Below are 22191 nucleotides of genomic sequence, written 5' to 3' on the forward strand. Positions count from 1 at the left end.
CTGTGAGGCACTCAGACCTGCTAGAAAACAGGCACTTTGTGCAGATTTTCACTTTATAGAGCACCGTTAATAATAAGCAACACATGAGAGAAGTTTACAAAACAGTCGAGTTAGTGAGTAAACGTTCTACTAGAGGATGCCAGTCAGACTTATTAACACAGTGGGGTAATGAAGCAGATACACATTTTAAACAGATGATTGAGCTGATTGCTCCACGCCGTTGCTTTTCATATGGGTAAAAGCCACCTCATTAACAGAACATTTCTTTGTTTATCTCACTGCGTGACTTACCTCGCCTGAATGCCCATGCCTGTGGTTGTGTGTGATTGGCCTGTTGGCAAAGAGGCAACAAACCAGGCAGACTGCGCAAACTGGCTGAGGATGTTCATTTGCATAGTTCTTGTATCTGAGCATAAATGATTGTGGCCAACAGATGGCGATGCCCAAAAAGGAAAAGAGTCTGGTGCTGTTTGCAGATTAAAGGTGGTCTTGTGTGAAGACACCAACAATGGCAGACTAAGGTAAAGGACCTGAGGAAGACAACAACAACAATATTTTTTCTTTCTATGGCACATTTTCATGAAAGGAATGTAGCTCAAAGTCCTTTACACAATATTAAAAACGAGCAAAAAAGAAACAAAGTTAGAAGTAGATAGCTATATATAACAAAATAAATAATATATAAAAATAATTTATTAAAAATCAATATGCGCTTACATAACAGTGATTTGCAGGTAAGGAATCCAAATTTAGAGATTTTAAGTCCATTAACAAGTCTGATCCTATGGTCACATGGCCAGGGAAGACAAAAAAATACTAAAAAAAGAGATGCTGATGAAAAAAGAAAACAAAATCTGCAGGGGTTCCAGGCCAAAAGTCCGCCCAGCCCCCAAATGGGCACTGTGCCTAACATAAAGGTACTAAATTCAGTCTTATAATTTTTTTAATCTTCATAATAATCAATTCAATGCAGCTGGTCTTATAGACAGAGTATCTTCCTTCATTCTACCATCACAAGAGGCTGCACAGTACTGTGATCATGTGGTGGTGGTATAAAACATCACCACAGAGAAACCGTAAAGGAGAAAAGTAGGGATTAATAATGACAGTACATCTGTGAAGTATATGATATAGCAATGCATATATAATCTATTAGAAGTAGAACAGAATTTAATTAAGGCCAAATTGAAAAAATGGGGTTTAATAGTTTTGTTAAATTGATCAGTGGTGTGAGCCTGGTGTACCTCTGTCGGTACAGTACTCCAAATGTTTGGTGCATAACAGCAAAACTCCGCCTCACCACTTCTTTCATACTTAGCTCTCAGTATAATAAGAAAAACAGTTTTAGACGATCCGAGGTGGGACTGTAATGGGACAGGCTCTCCAAAATATACGAGGGAGCAAGATTATTCAGAGCTTTACATACCGTTAGCAGTATTTTAAAGGACACCAATGTAACAATACTAACATCGGTGAGATGTGCTCAAATTTTTTTTTTAGTTTTTGCTGTTTAAGATTCTAGCTGCTGCATTTTGAACTAACTGTTAACGGTTGATGTCTTTCTTAGGTAGTCCTGTTAGGACAGCATTGACGTTATCTTGTACAGTGGAACCTCGGTTCACGAACGTCTCGGTACATGTACAAATCGGTTTACGACCAAAAAGTTCGCCAAACTTTTGCATCTGTTCATGACCATACACTCGGTATACGAACAAGCCAGTTTCCCTTTCAGTTTGTACGTGTTCAGTCTCTCCCTGTGCATTTCCTGTGCAGCGAGCAAGAGAGAGAAAGCGCGACACACACAAGAGAGAGACACACGAGAGAGAGACACACACACACAGGCGCGAGAGAGAGACAGACACACACACAGGCGCGAGAGAGAGACACACACATACACACAGGTGCGAGAGAGAGACACACACACACACACACAGAAGCGAGAGAGAGAGACACACACACACACACACATACACACAGAAGCGCGAGAGAGAGACACACACACAGGTGCGCGAGAGAGAGACACACACACACACACAGGCGCGCGAGAGAGACACACACACACACACACACACACACACACACACAGAGGCAGCGTGAGAGAGACACACACACAGGCGAGCGAGCAAGAGAGAGGGCTGGACACATAAGGCAGAGAAAAGGCAGTTAAAGAATGCACTGGGCTTGTTTTTGTTTCACTTCTGTTTACAGCGATCGGTTCGTAGCGTGCATTGTTGCAATGTTACTTTTCTTGGTGGTTTATTAAATTACGGATTTTTTCAAATGGTCAATTTTTTCCCTGTGCTTAACACTCATTAAAAAAAAGTGTTTTTAGCCAGCGGTTGATAGCGCTATAGCGCAAACTATTACAGTGTTAGTTGTCTCTGTTGTTCAAGGTTTTCTCAGTGTTATTCAATGTTTTTACATTTAGTTTACTATTACGCTGTGTATTCTATGGTTTAATTAACTATATTTGTGCTTAAAACCTTAAAAAAAATATATATTTACATACAGTTCGTATGGTCTAGAACGGATTAATTGTATTTACATACAATCCTATGGGGGAAATTACTTCAGTTCACGACCAAATCGGGTTATGACCAGAGTTTTGGAATGAATTATGGTTGTGAACCAAGGTTCCACTGTAAATATAAAAGCGTGAACTAATTTTTCAGCCTCTTGCAACTTTATAAGAGATCTAACTTTTGCAATATTTCCTAAGTGAAAAAATGTGTGATTTAAAGTTTAGATCAGAGTCCATGATCAAACCTAAGTTCTTATCTTTCGCCTTGAGTTTGAGTGCCAGGGGATCAAGTTTATTTGTAAGGTCTTCACTATTTCACTTTTTTCCAATAAATAAAATTTTTGTTTTTCCTTATTTACCATGAGAAAATTACTATTGATCCATTCAGTAATACAATACAGACACTCGATCAAAGGGCACAAAGAGTCAGGGTCATTGGGTGCTACAGATAAGTAAATCTGTGTGGCATCTGCATAACTGTGGTAGCTCACCTTGCATTTTGAGATAATCTCGCTTACCGTGAGCATATAAATTGAAACTAATAGTGGGTCCAAAATAGATCCTTGCGGTACCACGTATAAAATAACATATCATGGATCCTTGAGCTACAATCACCATAACTAACAAAAAATTCCTGTGTGTTCAATAGGACTGAAACCAGTTTAGAACACAGCCAGAGAGACCCACCCATTAGCTAAAGTGATTTATACGAATGCTGTGGTCTACGGTGTCAAATGCTGCACTCAACTCTACAAGAATGAGAACAGATGTATGGCCTGTGCCAGCATTAACCTACAGGTCATTAACTACTTTAATCATTGTAGTTTCTCTGCTGTGATTTGGTCTAAAAACCTGACTGAAACTTATCAAGAATGGTGTGTTTAGTCTAGTAATTATTTAATTGGTTAAAAATTGCTTTTTCTATAATTTTATTTTAAAAATGGAGGTTAGAAAGAGGTCTAAAATTGTTAAAGACAGCGGCATCAAGATTATTTTTATTGAGCAGGGTTTTAATTACTGTTGTCTTTGGAGAATCTGGGAAGACCCCAGTATCTAATGAAGAGTTAACTATATCAAGTACTCTGTCAATAAGCACATCAGAAATTTTGTTAAAAAAAAGCATGTTGGGCTGAATCAATGGTACAAGTGGAAGGTTTTAATTCAGCAATTATTCTATGAAGTTCAGGTAAACCTATTTTAGTTAAGGAATTTAGTTCCCTTTAGTGAGCTTGATATGGGTCAATGGTATAGGCCTTTGAGGGATGTATTATAATACATCTAATATCATTTATTTTGTGATTAAAGAATGCTGCAAAAGCTTTGCAGGATTTCAGGAGGCAATCCGCTGATTGTGCTGGGCTTAGAAGATGATTGATAATAGAAAATAAAACTCTTAGATTTCCTGCATTTCATTTAAAATTTTAGAAAAATAGGACTGCCTCTCTAGTTGGACTGCTTTGTTGAATTCAGTAATATGTGACTTCAATATTTCATAGTGAACTCTTAATTTAGTTTTCCTCCATTTACTCTCAGACATCAACAGTGGCAGTAAGGTGCCAGCTGTGGGTGATGAACTATGCCCTAAAATTAAAATTGCAAAAGAGTCTAAGCATATTCAACCCATAGAGTCCTGCACCGTAGTTGTCCTTGTCAGCTAGCTCTGGCAAATCCACAATAAGCACAGAGGGACAATAAAACCCACCACCAGTCACATTAAATGGTGAAACACCTTTAGAACACTATAGATCACCCCTGACACAGTTGAGAAGAAAGCATAAGTGCAGTCCACATGGGAAATGAACTACAGCATGTTCACAGCTAAGCAGCATGTCTCCAGGTGAGAGGTTTTTAATCCAAATCAACATGATTTCTGTGGATGAGTACAAGTGCCAGTGGCACAGCACATGCATAAAATGCCAACCAAATGCATATAGTGTAAGTGCCATCCACAGATTGAGCAGTGACTGATTACAGATAGGGGTAGCTGTTTGAGGCCACCAAGTTCAAAATAAATATTGCCAGTGGTGGATAAATTGTTATGGTGCTTTTGCAAGGGGCCCTTTAAAAAGCTTCATGTGAGTTAAGTTTGTGACATAAATGTAAATGAACTTACGGTAGTAATGATAAGAATGTTTTTTAACACCAGTTGTATGTTTCTTTTTGACACCAGTTACTGTGTTACTTTGAGTCAAATAAACTGATGTCATTGACAAAGCAAATCTCTGTGGTGCCATCAACCCAATGGCTGAATCGAGTGCACTCCTATAGCAAAAGAAAATGTAGACCCCCAAGGATCCACAAAAAAGTTCTACCCCAGACAGCTTGACCTCAAATTCCAAAGGCTGGCTTCGGCCTGTACAGGCCTAAGTGGGGTCAAAATATCTTGTTAATGTCCTAAAATATTCCAAGAAACACATAAAGGCTCTTATAGGGAGTGGAATCATAAAAACCCTAATGTTAGGGTTTCTGTTTCTTTTTTCATATGTTTTTCCCCATGGATTCCTGTGATCTAACACTCATTTTATTGTTTTTTGAGACTTCTGAATATGAATCTGATTTTTATTTTTGGAGGTTCTAATTGCTTTAAGAGTTATAAAATCTTTTAGACTGTTTAACATGCAATTTTGTATTTTGTACATCCACTTCACTTGCTGCTAAGGACACGTCCACAGAGGTTGGGCCTTCAGGTAAAGACACAACAGGATAAAGGATCATCAAAGATTTGAGTTCCTTATCTGAGTTGTGGAATCCTTTTTTAAATCACTCTTTCAAGGGACACTTCTCTTCTAATGTTTATTGTTTTTTTAACTTTTTGATCTTGAGTTTTTTTGCCATAATTTTTATCTCTCATTTTTGGTTAGATGCTCATGTTTTATGGTCTCTCAGTTTTGACCCTTTTTCTGATTACTTGTCTATCTCTTGATTCACTCTCAAACCCTGTCTGTGAACAGATATAACAGACAACCCAAAACAGTATCTTTATGAATGGAAGAATTTGTTTCTATAACACACAAAAGATCAAAAAAAGAAAAAAAGGCAAAAGAGTTGGCCTAAAAGGCAAACTAGAGCAAACAAGTCCCAAGTCAAATTTCAATTATCAAAACCAAGCACAGAAGAAAATAAACCCAATAAACTAGAAAATCCAGTACTTACAAATGAAATGCTTTCAATGATTGTCAATGTCCTACTAAAGGATCCTCTCTCATTTTCAGTGTATAAAGGCTGAGGGCGATGCTTCAACACGGACATCAGAGTGTCCCTGTCTCCTTGGGTTGCACCCACAAAGCGCAAGAAACTTAAGAACTCTACAAAATACATTCAAAACTAAATAACAAATATGTCAATGTTAACAAAATCACATAATTAGAATTAACAATTGAAAATAATATTTTAAACTAAATAAAAGCCATCCATCCATCCATCGTCTCCCGCTTATCCGAGGTCGGGTCGCGGGGGCAGCAGCTTGAGCAGAGATGCCCAGACTTCCCTCTCCCCGGCCACTTCTTCTAGCTCTTCCGGGAGAATCCCAAGGCGTTCCCAGGCCAGTCGAGAGACATAGTCCCTCCAGCGTGTCCTGGGTCTTCCCCGGGGCCTCCTCCCGGTTGGACGTGCCCGGAACACCTCACCAGGGAGGCGTCCAGGAGGCATCCTGATCAGATGCCCGAGCCACCTCATCTGACTCCTCTCGATGCGGAGGAGCAGCGGCTCTACTCTGAGCCCCTCCCGGATGACTGAGCTTCTCACCCTATCTTTAAGGGAAAGCCCAGACACCCTGCGGAGGAAACTCATTTCAGCCGCTTGTATTCGCGATCTCGTTCTTTCGGTCACTACCCATAGTTCATGACCATAGGTGAAGGTAGGAACATAGATCGACTGGTAAATTGAGAGCTTCGCCTTGCGGCTCAGCTCCTTTTTCACCACGACAGACCGATGCAGCGCCCGCATTACTGCGGATGCCGCACCGATCCGCCTGTCGATCTCACGCTCCATTCTTCCCTCACTCGTGAACAAGATCCCGAGATACTTGAACTCCTCCACTTGAAGCAGGATCTCGCTACCAACCCTGAGAGGGCACTCCACCCTTTTCCGGCTGAGGACCATGGTCTCGGATTTGGAGGTGCTGATTCTCATTCCAGCCACTTCACACTCGGCTGCGAACCGATCCAGAGAGAGCTGAAGATCACGGCCTGATGAAGCAAACAGGACAACATCATCTGCAAAAAGCAGTGACCCAATCCTGAGCCCACCAAACCGGACCCCCTCAACGCCCTGGCTGCGCCTAGAAATTCTGTCCATAAAAGTTATGAACAGAATCGGTGACAAAGGGCAGCCCTGGCGGAGTCCAACTCTCACTGGAAACGGGTTCGACTTACTGCCGGCAATGCGGACCAAGCTCTGGCACCGATCGTACAGGGACCGAACAGCCCTTATCAGGGGGGCCGGTACCCCATACTCTCGGAGTACCCCCCACAGGATTCCCCGAGGGACACGGTCGAATGCCTTTTCCAAGTCCACAAAACACATGTAGACTGGTTGGGCAAACTCCCATGCACCCTCCAGGACCCTGCTAAGGGTATAGAGCTGGTCCACTGTTCCGCGACCAGGACGAAAACCACACTGTTCCTCCTGAATCCGAGGTTCGACTATCCGACGGACCCTCCTCTCCAGGACCCCTGAATAAACTTTTCCAGGGAGGCTGAGGAGTGTGATCCCTCTGTAGTTGGAACACACCCTCCGGTCCCCCTTCTTAAAGAGGGGGACCACCACCCCCAGTCTGCCAATCCAGAGGCACTGTCCCTGATGTCCACGCGATGTTGCAGAGGCGTGTCAACCAAGACAGTCCTACAACATCCAGAGCCTTGAGGAACTCCGGGCGTATCTCATCCACCCCCGGGGCCCTGCCACCAAGGAGTTTTTTGACCACCTCGGTGACCTCAGTCCCAGAGATGGGGGAGCCCACCTCTGAGTCCCCAGGCTCTGCTTCCTCATTGGAAGGCATGTTAATGGGATTGAGGAGGTCTTCGAAGTACTCCCCCCACCGACCCACAACGTCCCGAGTCGAGGTCAGCAGCGCACCATCCCCACCATATACAGTGTTGACACTGCACTGCTTCCCCTTCCTGAGACGCCGGATGGTGGACCAGAATCTTCTCGAAGCCGTCCGAAAGTCGTTCTCCATGGCCTCCCCAAACTCCTCCCACGCCCGAGTTTTTGCCTCAGCAACCACCAAAACCGCATTCCGCTTGGCCTGCCGGTACCTATCAGCTGCCTCCAGGGTCCCACAGGACAAAAGGGTCCTGTAGGACTCCTTCTTCAGCTTGACGGCATCCTTCACCACCGGTGTCCACCAACGGGTTCGGGGATTGCCGCCACGACAGGCACCGACCACCTTACGGCCACAGCTCCGGTCAGCCGCCTCAACAATAGAGGCACGGAACATGGCCCATTCGGACTCGATGTCCCCCACCTCCCTCGGGACATGGTCGAAGTTCTGCCGGAGGTGGGAGTTGAAGCTACTTCTGACAGGGGGCTCTGCCAGACGTTCCCAGCAGACCCTCACAACACGTTTGGGCCTACCACGCCTGACCGGCATCCTCCCCCACCATCGAAGCCAACTCACCACCAGGTGGTGATCAGTTGACAGCTCCGCCCCTCTCTTCACCCGAGTGTCCAAGACATGTGGCCGCAAGTCAGACGACACGACCACAAAGTCGATCATCGAACTCAGGCCTAGGGTGTCCTGGTGCCAAGTGCACATATGAACACCCCTATGCTTGAACATGGTGTTCGTTATGGACAATCCGTGACGAGCACAGAAGTCCAATAACAAAACACCGCTCGGGTTCAGATCGGGGGGGCCATTCCTCCCAATCACGCCCTTCCAGGTCTCACTGTCATTGCCCACGTGAGCATTGAAGTCTCCCAGCAGAATGAGGGAGTCCCCAGAAGGTATGCCCTCTAGCACCCCCTCCAGGGACTCCAAAAAGGGTGGGTACTCCGAACTGCTGTTCGGTGCATATGCACAAACAACAGTTAGGACCCGTCCCCCCACCCGAAGGCGAAGGGAGGCTACCCTCTCGTCCACCGGGGTAAACCCCAATGTACAGGCTCCAAGTCGGGGGGCAATAAGTATACCCACACCCGCTCGGCGCCTCTCACCGGGGGCAACTCCAGAGTGGTACAGAGTCCAGCCCCTCTCAAGGAGATTGGTTCCAGAGTCCAAGCTGTGCGTCGAGGTGAGTCCGACTATATCTAGCCGGAACCTCTCAACTTCGCACACTAGCTCAGGCTCCTTCCCCTTCAGAGAGGTGACATTCCACGTCCCAAGAGCCAGCTTCTGTAGCCGAGGATCGGACCGCCAAGGTCCCCGCCTTCGGCCACCACCCAACTCACACTGCACCCGACCTCCTTGGCCCCTCCCATAGGTGGTGAGCCCATGGGAAGGGGGACCCACGTTGCCTCTTCGGGCTGTGCCCGGCCGAGCCCCATGGGTGCAGGCCCGGCCACCAGGCGCTCGCCATCGAGCCCCACCTCCAGGCCTGGCTCCAGAGTGGGGCCCCGGTGACCCGCGTCCGGGCAAGGGAAAACGGCGTCCAAAGTTTTCATTCATCATAGAAGGTTTGAATAAAAGCCAGAAGCACTTAAACATGACACATTGGATATATTGTATATAGTGACAGTGCACATCCCTTTGTTGCTAGTCATGAAGTGCATCTTTGTGGTGCCAATGATAGTGTAGATACAGTGCTTGATAGCAGTCACTTTTGTGGTGGTACTGACAGTGAAGTGACTACTAAAGGGCAATTCTGCAAAGACACAACACCTCCACCTCTGTACTTAGCACACTGGTAGTAATTATTTCATGGATTACTGCACTGCATAAAGGTACTCCCATTTCAAGTTATCAAATGTGGGGAGAACCTCATATAATTAATAATTCTCCATGTTCAATATCTTGTGTCTGTGCCATGTTAGCAATAAGGTCACTACTCTTAAATTTAGTGAACAGGAACCCATTCTTCAACCAAATTAATTTCTAGTTGGCGATCAAAGGCACACTACCTGATGTGTTGCCCATTCATAGGATTATGTTATTGGGAGGGACACTTCTCTTTTTGTCCTTTCTGGCTCCGTTCAGTGAAAACAGTTGTGAATTTTAGGGGACACTCATCCTTCTACATCTCTGGCTATAAATGGTGTCTCTGTCAATAGGGTGGAATTATTTACATTGATATTTCTTGGCTGCGGTGTGTTGGCACCCTGCCTGGGATTGGTTCCTGCCTTGTGCCCTGTGTTGGCTGGGATTGGCTCCAGCAGACCCCCGTGACCCTGTGTTCGGATTCAGCGGGTTGGAAAATGGATGGATGGATGGATATTTCTTGGCACCACTGTGTTTAAACTGGGACGAATACATAACCTCATTTATGAAAGAATCTCAACAGTGTATGGGTTTTTTATTTCCCTAATGTCCTAATAAGAGCCAGTCCAATTTTCTAGAGCAAGGTCTGCTTTAGCCATTAATTTGCTCATTCAAAGTATAAGTTGTGGCATGCTATTCATTCAGCAATAAGGACTGTAGGCCCCAATTTGAACTCTATGCAGGGCCATTATGCTTAATCGAGCTGGGAACTAGTAAGCAATACAACCAAAGGGCACACTCACCTGAGTAGTATCTCTTTCAGTTATTACTTACACAAACATTAGTGGTGACTCTAAGCAAGGACTACTCACTACTTCTTTACTTCTACAGCAGTGCATTTTTCTGGCGCTAGTGACAAACTGCACCATTTTGCTTTCAGTGTCCACATGCACAAGAAATGTATTTATTTTATGTACATATAACACCATATAACAGAATACATCATACAACGATCATCATATTTTCAACCTTTAGATTTACATATTTAAGACTAAGGGGGATGTGCAGGACTGTAATAACTACAGGGGGATAAAACTGATGAGCCACAGCATGATGTTATGGGAAAGAGTAGTGGAAGCTAGGTTAAGAAGTGAGGTGATGATTAGTGAGCAGCAGTGTGGTTTCAAGCCAAGAAAGAGCACTACAGATGTGTTGTTTGCTCTCAGGATGTTGATGGAGAAGTATAGAGAAGGCCAGAAGGAGTTGCATTGCGTCTTTGTGGACCTGGAGAAAGCATATGACTGGGTGCCTCGAGAGGAGTTGTGGTATTGTATGAGGAAGTCAGAAGTGGCAGAGAAGTGCATAAGTGTTGTACAGGATAAGTACGAGGGAAGTGTGACAGTGGTAAGGTCTGCGGTAGGAGTGACGAATGCTTTCAAGGTGGAGGTGGGATTACATCAGGGATCGGCTCTGAGCCCTTTCTTATTTGCAATGGTGATGGACAGGTTGACAGACGAGATTAGACAGGAGTCCCCATGGACTGTGATGTTTGCTGATGACATTGTGATCTGTAGCGATAGTAGGGAGCAGGCTGAGGAGACCCTAGAGAGGAGGAGATATGCTCTAGAGAGGAGAGGAATGAAGGTCAGTAGGAATAAGACAGAATACATGTGTGTAAATGAGAGGGAGGTCAGTGGAATGGTGGGGATGCAGAGAGTAGAGTTGGCGAAGGTGGATGAGTTTAAATACTTGGGATCAACAGTACAGAGTAATGAGGATTGTGGAAGAGAGGTAAAAAAGAGAGTGCAGGCAGGGAGAAATGGGTGGAGAAGAGTGTGAGGAGTAATTTGTGATGGACAGGTATCAGCAAGAGTGAAAGGGAAGGCCTACAGGACGGTAGTGAGACCAGCTATGTTATATGGGTTGGAGACGGTGGCACTGACCAGAAAGCAGGAGACAGAGCTGGAGGTAGCAGAGTTAAAGATGCTAAGATTTGCATTGGGTGTGGCAAGGATGGATAGGATTAGAAATGAGGACATTAGAGGGCCAGCTCAAGTTGGACAGTTGGGAGACAAAGTCAGAGAGGCGAGATTACAGTGGTTTGGACATGTGCAGAGGAGAGATGCTGGGTATATTGGGAGAAGGATGCTAAGGATAGAGCTGCCAGGAAGAGGAAAAGAGGAAGGTCTAAGAGAAGGTTTATGGATGTGGTTAGAGAGGACATGCAGGTGATGGGTGTAACAGAACAAGATGCAGAGGATAGAAAGATATGGAAGAAGATGATCCGCTGTGGCAACCCCTAACTGGAGCAGCCGAAAGATGAAGAACAAGAAGATTTACATCTTGCAATATTTTTGCAGTTGCAGCTCAGGAAGGCTAGGTGACTTGTTTAGGGTCAGACAGAGAGACAGGAGTTGAATAAGTGGCCCTGTGCTTTGTGGTCCAGAGGCCTACCCACTCATCCTCCCTGCCTTTATATGAGTAGCACGTGGTGTCAGTATGTGGCTGGAGAAGCAGAGGACATGTTTCCAGAGACCGTGCGCATCTTCCATTTGGACAGGGTAGGCAGTTGGCACCAGGGGGACTCTCAGAATCATACTGCACTGAGCCACTTACCTTTAATGGAAGCAGATATAATGGGCTTTAAAGTAAAAAGTATAAGATAGAGCGAAACAGAAGTGCTGCAGAACTCTTAAACACTGAGGGTATTATTACCATAAGAAGAAACTGCAGAGTGTGTGGGCAGAAAATGACTGCCTCTGAACAGCTGATCGTGGATCAGTTGAATCAACACACTATAAGCAGGTACATTTGAAAAAGCAGATGCTGGGTATTTCAGGAGGGCAAATGTGAAGTATATTAGTGCAAGCCTAAGCAGTGCAGTCGGAAATTCTGTAAATGAAAAGGAGCAGGACCATGGTCAGGATGGCAGGAGGGCAGCTAACCACAGATGAGATTTATAGTCTGAGAAGCCCAGCCTGTTTGTTATACACTGGATGAAAAATGTTCATGAACACAAAAGTAGACAAACACAATTTGCTACTGATGAAAGGGGGTATGTCAAACAATTTTTCAAAAATATAGATGTAAACCAATTTAAAGACCAACAGCGATTAATTTCTTCCTCTCCTTCTGTTAACACCTTCTCGAGTATTCTGACCCCGTAGCTAGCTGCACCGTTTAAAGACAGGCAGACACATCCATTTTTATTTTGTAATAAGGACTGTATTACCCACCCCACTGTGTAGACACGTGGCTGAGTGACATTTTTAAGAGTGTCTCAGTCCTGAAGTGTGCATCACATAAGATCTGTAGGGGACATGTGTTTGTTCTCAGTCATGTAGTCTTGACTTCGGGGCTATCTGTCCTCCACTGCTTTTCTGAGCTCCGCAAGCTCATGTTCATTGTTACAATAACCTCCTCTATTCATCTCCACCTCTGATGTCCCCTTCTCCTCTTACCTTCAATTTTTCCCAGCATCAGAGTCTTCACTTTGGGTGACCGGAAAATGGTAATTCTTTGTTCAGATGATACTCATGCAAATGGTAATTGTGGCATTTTACAGATGGGGCCATCTTTAAGATTTCACCGTAAGAACTGAACTTATAGCACCTTTAATAAAGTCTGATACTGAAGCTGCAACCCAGACATGCTCTGTTAATGGTTGACTTGATTCATTTTCATTGATTGTTATATTATATTATTTATTTTTTAAAACTTTCTTCAGAAACTGTTATAAGCACTCCTCGGGCATGCTGACTGCATTCTGCTGGGATGAGATACTGTCTAGATCCAGGCAGGCCCTTCTTAAACTGATCATAAGCCACGGACTAATTTCTCCTTGAATGAAATTCTTTCGTCATTCCTGTTGTATTTTTGATTCATGTTTCATTTACCCCAAACCAGATAAAGAAGAGGGAAAACTCCTGCAGAGGCTGTTTGAACTGTTTAGTCCATCTGCAAAAGCAGATGATGAATGGAGAGACTTGCGGGTACAGGAGGTTTGGCAGCACTTGCTGAGCTCATTCATCCTTTCACTGAATACTTTTATTTGTACTGCCACGATTGAAAAAATTGGCAGAAAAATAATGAAATAAAGAAGAACATCGGGGAATTAAACCATAAGTGAAACATAAAGCAGAATTGTTAGCTGACGAATTTAATAGAACCAAATCTTCAAACTCAAAATGTAAAATAATCAAAAGTCAGTCTTGATTGATTTTGCATAACAAAACTTGCACAAAAGTTATCTTTTGCCACAAGAAAAAATTTATAACACCAGAATAATAGAGATGCTGACTAAAATACCATTGCATTACTGATGTCACGCGTGACAGCCTCCAAGAGCTCAGAAATTGGCAACAAAGGTACAAGATGGTAGCACCCATGACAGACACAATTGAGCACAATAAAAATAAATAAATAATAACATTAATTTTCCATAACTTCAAAACTTAGAATTCATTACATTTTTTTTATTTCAATAAACACTGTAATTTCATACTTTTGTGTTTCAGGTCAAATGGTGCATGACTTACTTTAGCACCTTGAATTTAATAAAATTCTAAAGTCGAAGAGCAAATTAACCTAAGTAAGGTTTCAAAAGAAAAAGAGCCAAAAATACCTCCATTCTAGTAAGAAATGTCAAAGTGCAAAGCAAAAGTAAAAAAAAAGACAAACAGTTCCAAAGTAAGATGGTCAAAAAGACCACAAACACCTAAACACACTAGAGAGAAAAAAAACACAGGTGTGACGTCGAGAAGTGCGACCTCTGAAGACACAACTGCAGAGTGTCTACAAAATGGTGTCTCCAAATGCCTATGCAAGATGTTAAAATAAAATTAATGTCTCCAAAAGAAAAACTATAAAGAAATCAACTGGCTAACTAAGAATAAACTCTAAATAAAGATCAGTAAAAACTTATCCAAGGAGAAAAAAAAAAATAACAAACCCTGTCCATGTAACTAATTATGGGTCTTATTACAATGTGTACTTAGGTAATTAACAAAATGAGAGCAAGACACTAAGCAATCACAGAATATTAAGGGAAAGCAAAAAGAACAAATTCAAACAAGGAATAACAAATCAGGCAGTGAAAAGGCAAAAACAGAAAAAAAAATAAAAAGATACATTTCACAAAAGAATTTAACACCACACTTAGGTCAATACATGATGTTGTAGTTTGTTACTCCCTATTCACCTAACAAATATCCTCAAGTGCAGATCTGAAGGTCCTCACAGTGCTTCTATCTAACAGAGTACTTGGAGTGAATATCTAAAGGTACTCACAGTGTCACTATCTAACCAAAATGTTAAGGTGAAGATCTGAAGGCCCTCACAGTGTTACCATCTAACAGACTATTTGGGGTAAAGATCTGAAGGGCCTCACAGTGTTACCAACTAACAGACTACTTGGGGTGAAGATCTGAAGGTCCTCACAGTGCCACTATCTAACCAAAATGTTAAGGTGAAGATCTGAAGGTCCCCACAGTGTTACCATCTAACAGACTACTTGGAGTGAAGATCTGAAGGTCCTCACAGTGCTTCTATCTAACAGACTACTTGGAGTGAAGATCTAAAAGTCCTCACATTGCCACTATCTAACCAAATTTTTAAGGTGAAGATCTGAAGGTCCTCACACTGTTACCATCTAACAGACTACTTGGGGTGAAGATCTGAAGGTCCTCACCATGCTTCTAACAGACTATTTGGAGTGGATATCTAAAGGTCCTCACATTGTCTCTATACATAGATAGTAGCACTGTGAGGACCTTCAGATCTTCGCCCCAAGTAGTCTGTTAGATAGTGACACTGTGAGGACCTTTAGATTTTCACCTTAAAAATTTGGTTAGATAGTGGCACTGTGAGGACCTTTAAATATTCACTCCAAGTAGTCTGTCAGATAGAAGCATGGTGAGGACCTTTAGATATTCACTCCAAGTAGTCTGTTAGATAGAAGCATATTGAGGACTTTCAGATCTTCACCCCATCTAACACACTACTTGGGGTGAAGATACGAAGGTCCTCACAGTGCTTCTATCTAACAGACTACTTCGAGTGAAGATCTAAAGGTCCTCACATTTCCACTATCTAACCAAATTTTTAAGGTGAAGATCTGAAGGTCCTCACACCGTTACCATCTAACAGACTACTTGGGGTGAAGATCTGAAGGTCCTCACCGTGCTTCTATCTAACAGACAACTTAGAGTGAATATTTAAAGGTCCTCACAGTGCCACTATCTAACCAAATTTTTAAGGTGAAGATCTAAAGGTCCTCACAGTGTCACTATCTAACAGACTACTTGGGGTGAAGATCTAAAGGTCCTCACAGTGCTACTATCTAACAAAATAATTGGGTTGAAGGTGTGAAGGTCCTCATAGAGCCACTATTTAACACACTGCTTGGTAATCTATTCCAGAACAGAGCCAGAGAAATGAAAAACATGGTAAGGACTTTTGCTGCCCAGTTGTGTAGTCCATTAACCAGGTGTTGCTCCCACTCAATCCCATCGACATTGCTGTCCTGAACCCAACATTTACTGAATGACCAGTCAGTATAACATAACGTCGGCCATAATGAAGGGATGATTTTTATGTGAAAGATTAAAATATTCAATTACAGAGAAAGCCCAACAGTCCATAGGGCTGTCAGACTTGTTTACAATCTACAGATTTTCAATTTTCTATTTCATTTATGCAGCACACATTCTAGTTCAGAAATTAAAACAAGAGAGGTAAGTGCTTACATGTTGGATAGAAATCATTCTCTTTTTCATTACACAGTTCAAGTATAATGCAATATTGAGCTTTATTAAACTGAACAATAACAGAAATATACAGGAAAAAAGGAAAACATCTGCATTATTAACAGAGCGTATTTCTGGAACATTCATGCTTTATCTGTGACAGCCAGCACAGTGACACTGAGCTTAACCACAGAGCAGATTTAAACGCCTGCCTGCTCGTTGTTTGTGTGGAATTTGCTTAAATATTCCCCCTTGTCATTGTGGTTTTTCTTTGGTTATTTATTTATTTATTTCTCCAAAATGTTAATGACATGCGATAGGCGATTGGGGTCTCTAAACTGACTCTGGTTTCTGTCTTGTATCTGAATAACCCTGAAGATCCAGAAATGAAAGGATTTTCTGGATTTTTTTTTAAAACTGTTTTTAAATTTAGAGAACTTCATGGAAGCAAGAGCATTTAAAAATTTAACGGAATCTGCAATACTAAAGTTGTTTTTACCTGCAGCCATCCATCATTGATGTCACTGGTCCATTTATTCATTTACTTTCCAAACAGAGTCGGGGCAGCCTGCATCCATCCTATGAGGATAAGACAGAAGGCAGGAACCAACCCTGCCCATCGCAGGGCACACACGCCTACTGCCTTCCGTCATACAGGCACACCGTGGGCATGTGTGAGGATAGCAAAGCATCCACTGAAAATTGATGAAGATGGAAGGACAAAGTGCCAACTGTTCAGGGACAGCAGCATTTGAACCGAACATCCTGAAACTGTGAGGTACCAGTATTAGTGATTGCAGCTTTGTGTCGCTCTGATGTCAGTTCCTTATCCTTGATGCTGACAATCTTAACAATTTCCGGCCTATTTCCCACTTACCTTTCCTGTCAAAAGTTCTTGAGCGTGTTGTAGCTTCCCAACTCACCAATTACCTAACCTCTAATATTTTGATGGAACCCTTTCAGTCTGGATTCAGGGCGCGGCACAGCTGTGAAACTGCTCTGCTACGGGTAACCAATGATTTGCTTATGGCAGCAGACTCTGGACAAACTAGCATATTCATTCTGTTAGACCTCAGTGCAGCATTTGACACAGTCAGACATGACATCCTACTGTCCAGAATGGAGAACATGCTGGGTATCTCTGGCACTGCCCTCCAGTGGTTCAAGTCCTATCTGAGTGATAGGCAAGAGTTTGTTAGTCTTGGCAACAGCAGATCCAACTCCGTGCCAGTCACACAAGGAGTCCCTCAGGGCTCTGTCCTTGGTCCTCTGCTTTTCTGTATTTATATGCTTCCCCTTGGCCATATTATCCGTAGTTATGGATTGGGTTATCATTTTTATGCAGATGATACCCCTCTACTTCAATGTTAAAAGTGGAACTTCATCAGAGCTTTCTCAGCTCACAACCTGCCTTAGTGAAATTAAAACCTGGATGGAGCAGAACTCTTTAAAATTAAATTGCAATAAAACTGAACTCCTGCAAATTGGGACTAAAATGCAACTTAATAAAATGAGCTCCTTCCCAGTCCATCTTGGCAGTGATCTCATCAGACCTGCCTCTACTGTAAAAAATCTTGGTGTCATTTTTGATTCCTCCCTCACTTATTCCACCCACATAAATCACATTAAGAAACTTTCTTACTTTCACCTCCGTAATATATCCCGTGTTCGCTCCTTCCTCTCCTTCTCTAATGCTGAGAAACTTGTCCATGCTTTTATCACATCCCGCATCGATTATTGTAATTCCCTACTGGCAGGTGCCCCTTCTAATCTTATATCACAGCTCCAGCTTATTCAAAACTCAGCTGCAAGAGTCCTTACTCGAACCAGCAGCAGCGAGCACATCACACCCATCCTGCTCCGTCTTCACTGGCTCCCTGTGTCTTACAGAATCGAATATAAAATCCTACTAATAACCTACAAAGCTTTAAATAACCTCGCACCAAACTACATCAGTGACCTCCTCCATCACTATGTGCCTGCCCGCCCACTAAGGTCCTCTGATTCTGGTAATCTTGTTGTGCCCGTCACTAATCTACACTCCATGGGTGACAGGGCCTTCAGCTGTATAGCGCCCAGACTCTGGAATGACCTACCAAAACTAATCAGGTCAGCTGACTCCATGAATTCCTTTAAAAAACAACTCAAAACTCATCTGTTCAGGAAGGCTTTTAGCTCTACTTGACTTTATTACCTTTCTCTCAGTTTACATCTCTGTCAAGATGCCAATGTAACCTGTATGTGTGTGCTAGACCATCAATTATGTTGTCTGTTTTTTTCAGAATTTACTGTCTTAATCTTCTTTATTTATTTATCTGGTTTGTACAATGCTATATACTGTATATTCTGCCGTTCTTTATTATATTCTGTAAGTGCCTTGAGCATGGGAAAGGCGCTATATAAATAAAATGTATTATTATTATTATTATTATTATCCATCTTAACCCCTTTAAATTGTGCATTCTAATACACATTCACTTACAAAGGTGCAACAGATAAAGATTGGGGTCCAATTTATGGAAACCTTCAAAGAAATTTTGCTGAAAATAATTCACTTTGTCACTTGATTCATTTTCTTCTCATTTAGTCTTTCCGGTTTTCCCTAGCCTCCACTTCCATGGATTTAGTGAGTGTTACCAAATTGTTCTAACAGTATGTGCTGTAAAGCAGGAGAGGGCTGCTGTAATGCCCACACAGCCAGCCTTCAACTTTAAATGGCATGTGCCCATTTATTTATTACATGAGAGCAATGGTCACACATTCCACTTGACTGACATGCGCTTCTCCAGTGCTCTTCCAAGGTCGCACATGATGAGCTCTCAGTGGGTGTCCCCAGGAGGCTGCTGATTTCAGAACTTTGTGGTGCGTCTGCTGGCCAAAAAGCATAGAGAGCTGAGATCAAGCAGGGCCCATCTGTGCTTTGACCCTACAACACCTGAGGGGGTGGTGGACCCCCAGTTCATTTTTAATCATTTTGGTCAAGTCCCACAGCTTTTATTGACCTACTTTTTGGCATCTGGTACAAACTTCTTGCGGAAAAAAAAAAAGTCAAATAAACACATTCCAGCAACTGCTTGTTCCTCTGACATTTGAAGCTGAGATCTTATCAATGTTTTCTCAGGAGAAAGGAAAGCAAAAGAAACTTTTTTTTTTTTTAATGTCTGATTACTCGCTTGGGAAGAAATGTGTGGATTTTACAGTAGAATATGCCAGGTGTAATTGCAGGCTGCTGGAACACCTTCTTCTCCTTGTAATTATGATGTGTGAAGAACTGATTTTGCATTAGTCACATTTAAATTATAATTTTACACTTGATGCTTATGGAAAGTCAAGGTCCTTGTGTCTTTCTTTTTCCACTTTTGATTTACAGATACATAGAAAATTGTACTGCTGGAAGGAAGAAACCCTCCAGAGGCTACAGTGCTGTTTATTTGCAAGCTTGCTATGCCCACGGTCAGATACAGGGATAATGGGTGTCTCTTATATGAAAAGATTTTAAAGGTTACACCAAGGAGAAAATTTGTGGCTGCAAAGTCTGCTAACTCTTTGCCTTTTCTGCCTTTAGCATGGAAGAGCTGGAATCACTTGACCTCCTCGACTCCGCCCATAGCTCCGCCCCTTCACCACCAGAGCTTAAAAACCCAATGAAGGCAACAATGGATGTCATTGGCATTCCAGACCATGCATGAGGCACTTCATCTGTGACCAGCTGTTCTTTCTCCTTTATCCTAGTAACTAATAAATGGGGTTTATGTTTGTTGACTGTCTCTCTGTTTTACATGATCCTCTCTATAACCTTTTTTTAGCTACTTTCATTTGTCTTGAAAATGCACAAGTGAGTTTACAGTGGTGTGAAAAACTATTTGCCCCCTTCCTGATTTCTTATTCTTTTGCATGTTTGTCACACAAAATGTTTCTGATCATCAAACACATTTAACCATTAGTCAAATATAACACAAGTAAACACAAAATGCAGTTTTTAAATGATGGTTTTTATTATTTAGGGAGAAAAAAAATCCAAACCTACATGGCCCTGTGTGAAAAAGTAATTGCCCCCTTGTTAAAAAATAACCTAACTGTGGTGTATCACACCTGAGTTCAATTTCCGTAGCCACCCCCAGGCCTGATTACTGCCACACCTGTTTCAATCAAGAAATCACTTAAATAGGAGCTGCCTGACACAGAGAAGTAGACCAAAAGCACCTCAAAAGCTAGACATCATGCCAAGATCCAAAGAAATTCAGGAACAAATGAGAACAGAAGTAATTGAGATCTATCAGTCTGGTAAAGGTTATAAAGCCATTTCTAAAGCTTTGGGACTCCAGCGAACCACAGTGAGAGCCATTATCCACAAATGGCAAAAACATGGAACAGTGGTGAACCTTCCCAGGAGTGGCTGGCCGACCAAAATTACCCCAAGAGTGCAGAGACGACTCATCCGAGAGGTCACAAAAGACCCCAGGACAACATCTAAAGAACTGCAGGCCTCACTTGCCTCAATTAAGGTCAGTGTTCACGACTCCACCATAAGAAAGAGACTGGGCAAAAACAGCCTGCATGGCAGATTTCCAAGACGCAAACCACTGTTAAGCAAAAAGAACATTAGGGCTCGTCTCAATTTTGCTAAGAAACATCTCAATGATTGCCAAGACTTTTGGGAAAATACCTTGTGGATTGATGAGTCAAAAGTTGAACTTTTTGGAAGGCAAATGTCCCGTTACATCTGGCGTAAAAGGAACACAGCATTTCAGAAAAAGAACATCATACCAACAGTAAAATATGGTGGTGGTAGTGTGATGGTCTGAGGTTGTTTTGCTGCTTCAGGACCTGGAAGGCTTGCTGTGATAGATGGAACCATGAATTCTACTGTCTACCAAAAAATCCTGAAGGAGAATGTCCGGCCATCTGTTCGTCAAATCAAGCTGAAGCGATCTTGGGTGCTGCAACAGGACAATGACCCAAAACACACCAGCAAATCCACCTCTGAATGGCTGAAGAAAAACAAAATGAAGACTTTGGAGTGGCCTAGTCAAAGTCCTGACCTGAATCCAATTGAGATGCTATGGCATGACCTTAAAAAGGCGGTTCATGCTAGAAAACCCTCAAATAAAGCTGAATTACAACAATTTTGCAAAGATGAGTGGGCCAAAATTCCTCCAGAGCGCTGTAAAAGACTCATTGCAAGTTATCGCAAACGCTTGATTGCAGTTATTGCTGCTAAGGGTGGCCCAACCAGTTATTAGGTTCAGGGGGGCAATTACTTTTTCACACAGGGCCATGTAGGTTTGGATTTTTTTTTCTCCCTAAATAATAAAAACCACCATTTACAAACTGCATTTTGTGTTTACTTGTGTTATATTTGACTAATGGTTAAATGTGTTTGATGATCAGAAACATTTTGTGTGACAAACATGCAAAAGAATAAGAAATCAGGAAGGGGGCAAATAGTTTTTCACACCACTGTATCTAATGACTGGACGGGCCAAGTCAAAGGTTGAGCTTTGAATCAGGTAGTGTGGTGGAGAGCCAGTTCAGGACCAGCTAGCCATGCTGTTCAAGGGAAAGGCCATCAAGGAAAGAAACAACAACATTTATTTATATAGCACATTTTCATACAAATAATGTAGCTCAAAGTGCTTTACACGATGAAGAAAAAGAAAAAAGACAAAGTAAGAATTAAAATAATGAGAACACTAATTAATATAGAATAAAAGTAAGGTCCGATGGCCAGGGAGGACAGAAAAAACAAAAAAAACTCCAGCCGGCTGGAGAAAAAAAAAAAAATCTGCAGGAGTTCCAGGCCATGAGACCACCCAGCCCCCTCTAGGCATTCTACCTAACATAAATTATCAGTCCTCATTGTATTCAGGGTTTTCATAGAAGGACTTGATGATGACGGTCACATGGACTTCTGACCTTTAATCCATCAATGTAGGGACATCACGGTGCTTTGATGAGGTGGTGGTGGCGCAGGTCGGAAAAAGAACAGAAGAGAGAGTAGGGGTTAGTACACATTTTGGAGCCACCATGAATAGTAATGACAATTAATTGAATATGCAGAGCAT

Source organism: Erpetoichthys calabaricus, chromosome 16 (assembly GCF_900747795.2).
Source record: "Erpetoichthys calabaricus chromosome 16, fErpCal1.3, whole genome shotgun sequence".
NCBI classification, from domain to species: Eukaryota; Metazoa; Chordata; class Cladistia; order Polypteriformes; family Polypteridae; genus Erpetoichthys; species Erpetoichthys calabaricus.